This window comes from Bos indicus, chromosome 10, assembly GCF_029378745.1.
Source record: "Bos indicus isolate NIAB-ARS_2022 breed Sahiwal x Tharparkar chromosome 10, NIAB-ARS_B.indTharparkar_mat_pri_1.0, whole genome shotgun sequence".
Classification (NCBI taxonomy): Eukaryota; Metazoa; Chordata; class Mammalia; order Artiodactyla; family Bovidae; genus Bos; species Bos indicus.
The window spans coordinates 20428-34600 of NC_091769.1; positions in this window are offsets into that span (position 1 = coordinate 20428).

Below are 14173 nucleotides of genomic sequence, written 5' to 3' on the forward strand. Positions count from 1 at the left end.
ATGATTCGTCACTGCTGAGCTCCATGCTTATTGCCTGCTGATTGCGTGGTTCGTGTCTGCTCAGCTCTTTGAGTATTGCCTCCTGAGGTCCCTGTTCGGTCGCCACCTGCCGGGGACCAGCCCCAACTGATCCAGGGTATTCGAAGGAGAGATGGCCTAGGCGACTATTTATATGCTAATCAGAGATGTCAAGAATAATAGTATGAGGAGAGCTCAGTAGGAAAATTCGGTGGAGAAAAGAGACTGAGTAGCTTGGTTTACGCGGAAGACCAATCAAACTTCAAGACAAGAAGTTTGCACCACTTACGTAGGCCGCAGGCGCCCTCTCGAATAGCGAAAGGTGCCTCACCCTAGACACCTTCTCGAGTGGGTCTTAGCAGCCCAGGCATAATTAGTAAGCGTGGTGGGTTCCGCGCTCCAGATGGAGACTCAGCTGGAAGTTAAAGGGAAGAATGACAAGGAACTTTATGAATTGGAGCTGTAAGTTAACTCTTTGACAGAGAGAGCGAGATGGTGGTGGGGGACAGCCCCCAGTGAAATCAGAGGTGAGAGCACAAAGCAATACAGTAGGCAGACTCTGGTTTTTTTGGGGGGGAGATGCTCGAGAATATCCGGGTGGACTCCTGAGGCTCGATCCCGCATTTGCGTATGCCGAGCCTCCTTCCTCATGACCTTTGTCCAGAGTGGAATGCCTCCCCGGCTCCCGGCACATGATCAGTGCATGCTCAGTCACGATATCAGTGCCTGCTCAGCCACGTGATCACTGACGGCACAGTCACGTGATCAGCGCCTCTCAGTCACGTGATCACCGTATGATAAACACGTGATCAGTGAACGACCAGCCACGTGATCACTGCATGCGCGGTCAGGTGGTCAGTTCCTGATCAGCCACCTGATCAGTGCGTGCACAGTCCCCTGATCAGCGCCTGTCAGTCACTGATCACTGCCTGATAAACACGTGATCAGTGCCCGAACAGCCACGTCATCAGTGCATGCGCAGTCACGTGATCAGTGCATGATAGCCACGTGATCAGTGCGTGCACAGTCCCATGATCAGCGCCTGTCAGTCACTGATCATTGCCTGATAAACACGTGATCAGTGCATGATGAGCCATGTGATCAGTGCCGATCAGCCACGTCATCAGTGCATGCGCAGTCACGTCATCAGTGCATGATAGCCACGTGATCAGTGCATGCTCAGTCACGTGATCTGGACTTGATCAGCCACGTGATCAGTGCCTGCAGAGTCACGTGATCAGGGCCTGCTGAGCTGCGTGATTCCTGCCGGCTCATCTGCATGACAATTGCCATCTGAGCTGCGTGATTCCTGTCGGCTCATCTGCTTGACAATTGCCAGCTGAGCTGCGTGATTCCTGCCTGGTCACGTGCTTGATTATTGCCAGTTGAGCAGCATGATTCGTCACTGCTGAGCTCCATGCTTATTGCCTGCTGATTGCGTGGTTCGTGTCTGCTCAGCTCTTTGAGTATTGCCTCCTGAGGTCCCTGTTCGGTCGCCACCTGCCGGGGACCAGCCCCAACTGATCCAGGGTATTCGAAGGAGAGATGGCCTAGGCGACTATTTATATGCTAATCAGAGATGTCAAGAATAATAGTATGAGGAGAGCTCAGTAGGAAAATTCGGTGGAGAAAAGAGACTGAGTAGCTTGGTTTACGCGGAAGACCAATCAAACTTCAAGACAAGAAGTTTGCACCACTTACGTAGGCCGCAGGCGCCCTCTCGAATAGCGAAAGGTGCCTCACCCTAGACACCTTCTCGAGTGGGTCTTAGCAGCCCAGGCATAATTAGTAAGCGTGGTGGGTTCCGCGCTCCAGATGGAGACTCAGCTGGAAGTTAAAGGGAAGAATGACAAGGAACTTTATGAATTGGAGCTGTAAGTTAACTCTTTGACAGAGAGAGCGAGATGGTGGTGGGGGACAGCCCCCAGTGAAATCAGAGGTGAGAGCACAAAGCAATACAGTAGGCAGACTCTGGTTTTTTTGGGGGGGAGATGCTCGAGAATATCCGGGTGGACTCCTGAGGCTCGATCCCGCATTTGCGTATGCCGAGCCTCCTTCCTCATGACCTTTGTCCAGAGTGGAATGCCTCCCCGGCTCCCGGCACATGATCAGTGCATGCTCAGTCACGATATCAGTGCCTGCTCAGCCACGTGATCACTGACGGCACAGTCACGTGATCAGCGCCTCTCAGTCACGTGATCACCGTATGATAAACACGTGATCAGTGAACGACCAGCCACGTGATCACTGCATGCGCGGTCAGGTGGTCAGTTCCTGATCAGCCACCTGATCAGTGCGTGCACAGTCCCCTGATCAGCGCCTGTCAGTCACTGATCACTGCCTGATAAACACGTGATCAGTGCCCGAACAGCCACGTCATCAGTGCATGCGCAGTCACGTGATCAGTGCATGATAGCCACGTGATCAGTGCGTGCACAGTCCCATGATCAGCGCCTGTCAGTCACTGATCATTGCCTGATAAACACGTGATCAGTGCATGATGAGCCATGTGATCAGTGCCTGATCAGCCACGTCATCAGTGCATGCGCAGTCACGTCATCAGTGCATGATAGCCACGTGATCAGTGCATGCTCAGTCACGTGATCTGGACTTGATCAGCCACGTGATCAGTGCCTGCAGAGTCACGTGATCAGGGCCTGCTGAGCTGCGTGATTCCTGCCGGCTCATCTGCATGACAATTGCCATCTGAGCTGCGTGATTCCTGTCGGCTCATCTGCTTGACAATTGCCAGCTGAGCTGCGTGATTCCTGCCTGGTCACGTGCTTGATTATTGCCAGTTGAGCAGCATGATTCGTCACTGCTGAGCTCCATGCTTATTGCCTGCTGATTGCGTGGTTCGTGTCTGCTCAGCTCTTTGAGTATTGCCTCCTGAGGTCCCTGTTCGGTCGCCACCTGCCGGGGACCAGCCCCAACTGATCCAGGGTATTCGAAGGAGAGATGGCCTAGGCGACTATTTATATGCTAATCAGAGATGTCAAGAATAATAGTATGAGGAGAGCTCAGTAGGAAAATTCGGTGGAGAAAAGAGACTGAGTAGCTTGGTTTACGCGGAAGACCAATCAAACTTCAAGACAAGAAGTTTGCACCACTTACGTAGGCCGCAGGCGCCCTCTCGAATAGCGAAAGGTGCCTCACCCTAGACACCTTCTCGAGTGGGTCTTAGCAGCCCAGGCATAATTAGTAAGCGTGGTGGGTTCCGCGCTCCAGATGGAGACTCAGCTGGAAGTTAAAGGGAAGAATGACAAGGAACTTTATGAATTGGAGCTGTAAGTTAACTCTTTGACAGAGAGAGCGAGATGGTGGTGGGGGACAGCCCCCAGTGAAATCAGAGGTGAGAGCACAAAGCAATACAGTAGGCAGACTCTGGTTTTTTTGGGGGGGAGATGCTCGAGAATATCCGGGTGGACTCCTGAGGCTCGATCCCGCATTTGCGTATGCCGAGCCTCCTTCCTCATGACCTTTGTCCAGAGTGGAATGCCTCCCCGGCTCCCGGCACATGATCAGTGCATGCTCAGTCACGATATCAGTGCCTGCTCAGCCACGTGATCACTGACGGCACAGTCACGTGATCAGCGCCTCTCAGTCACGTGATCACCGTATGATAAACACGTGATCAGTGAACGACCAGCCACGTGATCACTGCATGCGCGGTCAGGTGGTCAGTTCCTGATCAGCCACCTGATCAGTGCGTGCACAGTCCCCTGATCAGCGCCTGTCAGTCACTGATCACTGCCTGATAAACACGTGATCAGTGCCCGAACAGCCACGTCATCAGTGCATGCGCAGTCACGTGATCAGTGCATGATAGCCACGTGATCAGTGCGTGCACAGTCCCATGATCAGCGCCTGTCAGTCACTGATCATTGCCTGATAAACACGTGATCAGTGCATGATGAGCCATGTGATCAGTGCCCGATCAGCCACGTCATCAGTGCATGCGCAGTCACGTCATCAGTGCATGATAGCCACGTGATCAGTGCATGCTCAGTCACGTGATCTGGACTTGATCAGCCACGTGATCAGTGCCTGCAGAGTCACGTGATCAGGGCCTGCTGAGCTGCGTGATTCCTGCCGGCTCATCTGCATGACAATTGCCAGCTGAGCTGCGTGATTCCTGTCGGCTCATCTGCTTGACAATTGCCAGCTGAGCTGCGTGATTCCTGCCTGGTCACGTGCTTGATTATTGCCAGTTGAGCAGCATGATTCGTCACTGCTGAGCTCCATGCTTATTGCCTGCTGATTGCGTGGTTCGTGTCTGCTCAGCTCTTTGAGTATTGCCTCCTGAGGTCCCTGTTCGGTCGCCACCTGCCGGGGACCAGCCCCAACTGATCCAGGGTATTCGAAGGAGAGATGGCCTAGGCGACTATTTATATGCTAATCAGAGATGTCAAGAATAATAGTATGAGGAGAGCTCAGTAGGAAAATTCGGTGGAGAAAAGAGACTGAGTAGCTTGGTTTACGCGGAAGACCAATCAAACTTCAAGACAAGAAGTTTGCACCACTTACGTAGGCCGCAGGCGCCCTCTCGAATAGCGAAAGGTGCCTCACCCTAGACACCTTCTCGAGTGGGTCTTAGCAGCCCAGGCATAATTAGTAAGCGTGGTGGGTTCCGCGCTCCAGATGGAGACTCAGCTGGAAGTTAAAGGGAAGAATGACAAGGAACTTTATGAATTGGAGCTGTAAGTTAACTCTTTGACAGAGAGAGCGAGATGGTGGTGGGGGACAGCCCCCAGTGAAATCAGAGGTGAGAGCACAAAGCAATACAGTAGGCAGACTCTGGTTTTTTTGGGGGGGAGATGCTCGAGAATATCCGGGTGGACTCCTGAGGCTCGATCCCGCATTTGCGTATGCCGAGCCTCCTTCCTCATGACCTTTGTCCAGAGTGGAATGCCTCCCCGGCTCCCGGCACATGATCAGTGCATGCTCAGTCACGATATCAGTGCCTGCTCAGCCACGTGATCACTGACGGCACAGTCACGTGATCAGCGCCTCTCAGTCACGTGATCACCGTATGATAAACACGTGATCAGTGAACGACCAGCCACGTGATCACTGCATGCGCGGTCAGGTGGTCAGTTCCTGATCAGCCACCTGATCAGTGCGTGCACAGTCCCCTGATCAGCGCCTGTCAGTCACTGATCACTGCCTGATAAACACGTGATCAGTGCCCGAACAGCCACGTCATCAGTGCATGCGCAGTCACGTGATCAGTGCATGATAGCCACGTGATCAGTGCGTGCACAGTCCCATGATCAGCGCCTGTCAGTCACTGATCATTGCCTGATAAACACGTGATCAGTGCATGATGAGCCATGTGATCAGTGCCCGATCAGCCACGTCATCAGTGCATGCGCAGTCACGTCATCAGTGCATGATAGCCACGTGATCAGTGCATGCTCAGTCACGTGATCTGGACTTGATCAGCCACGTGATCAGTGCCTGCAGAGTCACGTGATCAGGGCCTGCTGAGCTGCGTGATTCCTGCCGGCTCATCTGCATGACAATTGCCATCTGAGCTGCGTGATTCCTGTCGGCTCATCTGCTTGACAATTGCCAGCTGAGCTGCGTGATTCCTGCCTGGTCACGTGCTTGATTATTGCCAGTTGAGCAGCATGATTCGTCACTGCTGAGCTCCATGCTTATTGCCTGCTGATTGCGTGGTTCGTGTCTGCTCAGCTCTTTGAGTATTGCCTCCTGAGGTCCCTGTTCGGTCGCCACCTGCCGGGGACCAGCCCCAACTGATCCAGGGTATTCGAAGGAGAGATGGCCTAGGCGACTATTTATATGCTAATCAGAGATGTCAAGAATAATAGTATGAGGAGAGCTCAGTAGGAAAATTCGGTGGAGAAAAGAGACTGAGTAGCTTGGTTTACGCGGAAGACCAATCAAACTTCAAGACAAGAAGTTTGCACCACTTACGTAGGCCGCAGGCGCCCTCTCGAATAGCGAAAGGTGCCTCACCCTAGACACCTTCTCGAGTGGGTCTTAGCAGCCCAGGCATAATTAGTAAGCGTGGTGGGTTCCGCGCTCCAGATGGAGACTCAGCTGGAAGTTAAAGGGAAGAATGACAAGGAACTTTATGAATTGGAGCTGTAAGTTAACTCTTTGACAGAGAGAGCGAGATGGTGGTGGGGGACAGCCCCCAGTGAAATCAGAGGTGAGAGCACAAAGCAATACAGTAGGCAGACTCTGGTTTTTTTGGGGGGGAGATGCTCGAGAATATCCGGGTGGACTCCTGAGGCTCGATCCCGCATTTGCGTATGCCGAGCCTCCTTCCTCATGACCTTTGTCCAGAGTGGAATGCCTCCCCGGCTCCCGGCACATGATCAGTGCATGCTCAGTCACGATATCAGTGCCTGCTCAGCCACGTGATCACTGACGGCACAGTCACGTGATCAGCGCCTCTCAGTCACGTGATCACCGTATGATAAACACGTGATCAGTGAACGACCAGCCACGTGATCACTGCATGCGCGGTCAGGTGGTCAGTTCCTGATCAGCCACCTGATCAGTGCGTGCACAGTCCCCTGATCAGCGCCTGTCAGTCACTGATCACTGCCTGATAAACACGTGATCAGTGCCCGAACAGCCACGTCATCAGTGCATGCGCAGTCACGTGATCAGTGCATGATAGCCACGTGATCAGTGCGTGCACAGTCCCATGATCAGCGCCTGTCAGTCACTGATCATTGCCTGATAAACACGTGATCAGTGCATGATGAGCCATGTGATCAGTGCCTGATCAGCCACGTCATCAGTGCATGCGCAGTCACGTCATCAGTGCATGATAGCCACGTGATCAGTGCATGCTCAGTCACGTGATCTGGACTTGATCAGCCACGTGATCAGTGCCTGCAGAGTCACGTGATCAGGGCCTGCTGAGCTGCGTGATTCCTGCCGGCTCATCTGCATGACAATTGCCATCTGAGCTGCGTGATTCCTGTCGGCTCATCTGCTTGACAATTGCCAGCTGAGCTGCGTGATTCCTGCCTGGTCACGTGCTTGATTATTGCCAGTTGAGCAGCATGATTCGTCACTGCTGAGCTCCATGCTTATTGCCTGCTGATTGCGTGGTTCGTGTCTGCTCAGCTCTTTGAGTATTGCCTCCTGAGGTCCCTGTTCGGTCGCCACCTGCCGGGGACCAGCCCCAACTGATCCAGGGTATTCGAAGGAGAGATGGCCTAGGCGACTATTTATATGCTAATCAGAGATGTCAAGAATAATAGTATGAGGAGAGCTCAGTAGGAAAATTCGGTGGAGAAAAGAGACTGAGTAGCTTGGTTTACGCGGAAGACCAATCAAACTTCAAGACAAGAAGTTTGCACCACTTACGTAGGCCGCAGGCGCCCTCTCGAATAGCGAAAGGTGCCTCACCCTAGACACCTTCTCGAGTGGGTCTTAGCAGCCCAGGCATAATTAGTAAGCGTGGTGGGTTCCGCGCTCCAGATGGAGACTCAGCTGGAAGTTAAAGGGAAGAATGACAAGGAACTTTATGAATTGGAGCTGTAAGTTAACTCTTTGACAGAGAGAGCGAGATGGTGGTGGGGGACAGCCCCCAGTGAAATCAGAGGTGAGAGCACAAAGCAATACAGTAGGCAGACTCTGGTTTTTTTGGGGGGGAGATGCTCGAGAATATCCGGATGGACTCCTGAGGCTCGATCCCGCATTTGCGTATGCCGAGCCTCCTTCCTCATGGCCTTTGTCCAGAGTGGAATGCCTCCCCGGCTCCCGGCACATGATCAGTGCATGCTCAGTCACGATATCAGTGCCTGCTCAGCCACGTGATCACTGACGGCACAGTCACGTGATCAGCGCCTCTCAGTCACGTGATCACCGTATGATAAACACGTGATCAGTGAACGACCAGCCACGTGATCACTGCATGCGCGGTCAGGTGGTCAGTTCCTGATCAGCCACCTGATCAGTGCGTGCACAGTCCCCTGATCAGCGCCTGTCAGTCACTGATCACTGCCTGATAAACACGTGATCAGTGCCCGAACAGCCACGTCATCAGTGCATGCGCAGTCACGTGATCAGTGCATGATAGCCACGTGATCAGTGCGTGCACAGTCCCATGATCAGCGCCTGTCAGTCACTGATCATTGCCTGATAAACACGTGATCAGTGCATGATGAGCCATGTGATCAGTGCCCGATCAGCCACGTCATCAGTGCATGCGCAGTCACGTCATCAGTGCATGATAGCCACGTGATCAGTGCATGCTCAGTCACGTGATCTGGACTTGATCAGCCACGTGATCAGTGCCTGCAGAGTCACGTGATCAGGGCCTGCTGAGCTGCGTGATTCCTGCCGGCTCATCTGCATGACAATTGCCAGCTGAGCTGCGTGATTCCTGTCGGCTCATCTGCTTGACAATTGCCAGCTGAGCTGCGTGATTCCTGCCTGGTCACGTGCTTGATTATTGCCAGTTGAGCAGCATGATTCGTCACTGCTGAGCTCCATGCTTATTGCCTGCTGATTGCGTGGTTCGTGTCTGCTCAGCTCTTTGAGTATTGCCTCCTGAGGTCCCTGTTCGGTCGCCACCTGCCGGGGACCAGCCCCAACTGATCCAGGGTATTCGAAGGAGAGATGGCCTAGGCGACTATTTATATGCTAATCAGAGATGTCAAGAATAATAGTATGAGGAGAGCTCAGTAGGAAAATTCGGTGGAGAAAAGAGACTGAGTAGCTTGGTTTACGCGGAAGACCAATCAAACTTCAAGACAAGAAGTTTGCACCACTTACGTAGGCCGCAGGCGCCCTCTCGAATAGCGAAAGGTGCCTCACCCTAGACACCTTCTCGAGTGGGTCTTAGCAGCCCAGGCATAATTAGTAAGCGTGGTGGGTTCCGCGCTCCAGATGGAGACTCAGCTGGAAGTTAAAGGGAAGAATGACAAGGAACTTTATGAATTGGAGCTGTAAGTTAACTCTTTGACAGAGAGAGCGAGATGGTGGTGGGGGACAGCCCCCAGTGAAATCAGAGGTGAGAGCACAAAGCAATACAGTAGGCAGACTCTGGTTTTTTTGGGGGGGAGATGCTCGAGAATATCCGGGTGGACTCCTGAGGCTCGATCCCGCATTTGCGTATGCCGAGCCTCCTTCCTCATGACCTTTGTCCAGAGTGGAATGCCTCCCCGGCTCCCGGCACATGATCAGTGCATGCTCAGTCACGATATCAGTGCCTGCTCAGCCACGTGATCACTGACGGCACAGTCACGTGATCAGCGCCTCTCAGTCACGTGATCACCGTATGATAAACACGTGATCAGTGAACGACCAGCCACGTGATCACTGCATGCGCGGTCAGGTGGTCAGTTCCTGATCAGCCACCTGATCAGTGCGTGCACAGTCCCCTGATCAGCGCCTGTCAGTCACTGATCACTGCCTGATAAACACGTGATCAGTGCCCGAACAGCCACGTCATCAGTGCATGCGCAGTCACGTGATCAGTGCATGATAGCCACGTGATCAGTGCGTGCACAGTCCCATGATCAGCGCCTGTCAGTCACTGATCATTGCCTGATAAACACGTGATCAGTGCATGATGAGCCATGTGATCAGTGCCCGATCAGCCACGTCATCAGTGCATGCGCAGTCACGTCATCAGTGCATGATAGCCACGTGATCAGTGCATGCTCAGTCACGTGATCTGGACTTGATCAGCCACGTGATCAGTGCCTGCAGAGTCACGTGATCAGGGCCTGCTGAGCTGCGTGATTCCTGCCGGCTCATCTGCATGACAATTGCCAGCTGAGCTGCGTGATTCCTGTCGGCTCATCTGCTTGACAATTGCCAGCTGAGCTGCGTGATTCCTGCCTGGTCACGTGCTTGATTATTGCCAGTTGAGCAGCATGATTCGTCACTGCTGAGCTCCATGCTTATTGCCTGCTGATTGCGTGGTTCGTGTCTGCTCAGCTCTTTGAGTATTGCCTCCTGAGGTCCCTGTTCGGTCGCCACCTGCCGGGGACCAGCCCCAACTGATCCAGGGTATTCGAAGGAGAGATGGCCTAGGCGACTATTTATATGCTAATCAGAGATGTCAAGAATAATAGTATGAGGAGAGCTCAGTAGGAAAATTCGGTGGAGAAAAGAGACTGAGTAGCTTGGTTTACGCGGAAGACCAATCAAACTTCAAGACAAGAAGTTTGCACCACTTACGTAGGCCGCAGGCGCCCTCTCGAATAGCGAAAGGTGCCTCACCCTAGACACCTTCTCGAGTGGGTCTTAGCAGCCCAGGCATAATTAGTAAGCGTGGTGGGTTCCGCGCTCCAGATGGAGACTCAGCTGGAAGTTAAAGGGAAGAATGACAAGGAACTTTATGAATTGGAGCTGTAAGTTAACTCTTTGACAGAGAGAGCGAGATGGTGGTGGGGGACAGCCCCCAGTGAAATCAGAGGTGAGAGCACAAAGCAATACAGTAGGCAGACTCTGGTTTTTTTGGGGGGGAGATGCTCGAGAATATCCGGGTGGACTCCTGAGGCTCGATCCCGCATTTGCGTATGCCGAGCCTCCTTCCTCATGACCTTTGTCCAGAGTGGAATGCCTCCCCGGCTCCCGGCACATGATCAGTGCATGCTCAGTCACGATATCAGTGCCTGCTCAGCCACGTGATCACTGACGGCACAGTCACGTGATCAGCGCCTCTCAGTCACGTGATCACCGTATGATAAACACGTGATCAGTGAACGACCAGCCACGTGATCACTGCATGCGCGGTCAGGTGGTCAGTTCCTGATCAGCCACCTGATCAGTGCGTGCACAGTCCCCTGATCAGCGCCTGTCAGTCACTGATCACTGCCTGATAAACACGTGATCAGTGCCCGAACAGCCACGTCATCAGTGCATGCGCAGTCACGTGATCAGTGCATGATAGCCACGTGATCAGTGCGTGCACAGTCCCATGATCAGCGCCTGTCAGTCACTGATCATTGCCTGATAAACACGTGATCAGTGCATGATGAGCCATGTGATCAGTGCCCGATCAGCCACGTCATCAGTGCATGCGCAGTCACGTCATCAGTGCATGATAGCCACGTGATCAGTGCATGCTCAGTCACGTGATCTGGACTTGATCAGCCACGTGATCAGTGCCTGCAGAGTCACGTGATCAGGGCCTGCTGAGCTGCGTGATTCCTGCCGGCTCATCTGCATGACAATTGCCAGCTGAGCTGCGTGATTCCTGTCGGCTCATCTGCTTGACAATTGCCAGCTGAGCTGCGTGATTCCTGCCTGGTCACGTGCTTGATTATTGCCAGTTGAGCAGCATGATTCGTCACTGCTGAGCTCCATGCTTATTGCCTGCTGATTGCGTGGTTCGTGTCTGCTCAGCTCTTTGAGTATTGCCTCCTGAGGTCCCTGTTCGGTCGCCACCTGCCGGGGACCAGCCCCAACTGATCCAGGGTATTCGAAGGAGAGATGGCCTAGGCGACTATTTATATGCTAATCAGAGATGTCAAGAATAATAGTATGAGGAGAGCTCAGTAGGAAAATTCGGTGGAGAAAAGAGACTGAGTAGCTTGGTTTACGCGGAAGACCAATCAAACTTCAAGACAAGAAGTTTGCACCACTTACGTAGGCCGCAGGCGCCCTCTCGAATAGCGAAAGGTGCCTCACCCTAGACACCTTCTCGAGTGGGTCTTAGCAGCCCAGGCATAATTAGTAAGCGTGGTGGGTTCCGCGCTCCAGATGGAGACTCAGCTGGAAGTTAAAGGGAAGAATGACAAGGAACTTTATGAATTGGAGCTGTAAGTTAACTCTTTGACAGAGAGAGCGAGATGGTGGTGGGGGACAGCCCCCAGTGAAATCAGAGGTGAGAGCACAAAGCAATACAGTAGGCAGACTCTGGTTTTTTTGGGGGGGAGATGCTCGAGAATATCCGGGTGGACTCCTGAGGCTCGATCCCGCATTTGCGTATGCCGAGCCTCCTTCCTCATGACCTTTGTCCAGAGTGGAATGCCTCCCCGGCTCCCGGCACATGATCAGTGCATGCTCAGTCACGATATCAGTGCCTGCTCAGCCACGTGATCACTGACGGCACAGTCACGTGATCAGCGCCTCTCACTCACGTGATCACCGTATGATAAACACGTGATCAGTGAACGACCAGCCACGTGATCACTGCATGCGCGGTCAGGTGGTCAGTTCCTGATCAGCCACCTGATCAGTGCGTGCACAGTCCCCTGATCAGCGCCTGTCAGTCACTGATCACTGCCTGATAAACACGTGATCAGTGCCCGAACAGCCACGTCATCAGTGCATGCGCAGTCACGTGATCAGTGCATGATAGCCACGTGATCAGTGCGTGCACAGTCCCATGATCAGCGCCTGTCAGTCACTGATCATTGCCTGATAAACACGTGATCAGTGCATGATGAGCCATGTGATCAGTGCCCGATCAGCCACGTCATCAGTGCATGCGCAGTCACGTCATCAGTGCATGATAGCCACGTGATCAGTGCATGCTCAGTCACGTGATCTGTACTTGATCAGCCACGTGATCAGTGCCTGCAGAGTCACGTGATCAGGGCCTGCTGAGCTGCGTGATTCCTGCCGGCTCATCTGCATGACAATTGCCAGCTGAGCTGCGTGATTCCTGTCGGCTCATCTGCTTGACAATTGCCAGCTGAGCTGCGTGATTCCTGCCTGGTCACGTGCTTGATTATTGCCAGTTGAGCAGCATGATTCGTCACTGCTGAGCTCCATGCTTATTGCCTGCTGATTGCGTGGTTCGTGTCTGCTCAGCTCTTTGAGTATTGCCTCCTGAGGTCCCTGTTCGGTCGCCACCTGCCGGGGACCAGCCCCAACTGATCCAGGGTATTCGAAGGAGAGATGGCCTAGGCGACTATTTATATGCTAATCAGAGATGTCAAGAATAATAGTATGAGGAGAGCTCAGTAGGAAAATTCGGTGGAGAAAAGAGACTGAGTAGCTTGGTTTACGCGGAAGACCAATCAAACTTCAAGACAAGAAGTTTGCACCACTTACGTAGGCCGCAGGCGCCCTCTCGAATAGCGAAAGGTGCCTCACCCTAGACACCTTCTCGAGTGGGTCTTAGCAGCCCAGGCATAATTAGTAAGCGTGGTGGGTTCCGCGCTCCAGATGGAGACTCAGCTGGAAGTTAAAGGGAAGAATGACAAGGAACTTTATGAATTGGAGCTGTAAGTTAACTCTTTGACAGAGAGAGCGAGATGGTGGTGGGGGACAGCCCCCAGTGAAATCAGAGGTGAGAGCACAAAGCAATACAGTAGGCAGACTCTGGTTTTTTTGGGGGGGAGATGCTCGAGAATATCCGGGTGGACTCCTGAGGCTCGATCCCGCATTTGCGTATGCCGAGCCTCCTTCCTCATGACCTTTGTCCAGAGTGGAATGCCTCCCCGGCTCCCGGCACATGATCAGTGCATGCTCAGTCACGATATCAGTGCCTGCTCAGCCACGTGATCACTGACGGCACAGTCACGTGATCAGCGCCTCTCAGTCACGTGATCACCGTATGATAAACACGTGATCAGTGAACGACCAGCCACGTGATCACTGCATGCGCGGTCAGGTGGTCAGTTCCTGATCAGCCACCTGATCAGTGCGTGCACAGTCCCCTGATCAGCGCCTGTCAGTCACTGATCACTGCCTGATAAACACGTGATCAGTGCCCGAACAGCCACGTCATCAGTGCATGCGCAGTCACGTGATCAGTGCATGATAGCCACGTGATCAGTGCGTGCACAGTCCCATGATCAGCGCCTGTCAGTCACTGATCATTGCCTGATAAACACGTGATCAGTGCATGATGAGCCATGTGATCAGTGCCCGATCAGCCACGTCATCAGTGCATGCGCAGTCACGTCATCAGTGCATGATAGCCACGTGATCAGTGCATGCTCAGTCACGTGATCTGGACTTGATCAGCCACGTGATCAGTGCCTGCAGAGTCACGTGATCAGGGCCTGCTGAGCTGCGTGATTCCTGCCGGCTCATCTGCATGACAATTGCCAGCTGAGCTGCGTGATTCCTGTCGGCTCATCTGCTTGACAATTGCCAGCTGAGCTGCGTGATTCCTGCCTGGTCACGTGCTTGATTATTGCCAGTTGAGCAGCATGATTCGTCACTGCTGAGCTCCATGCTTATTGCCTGCTGATTG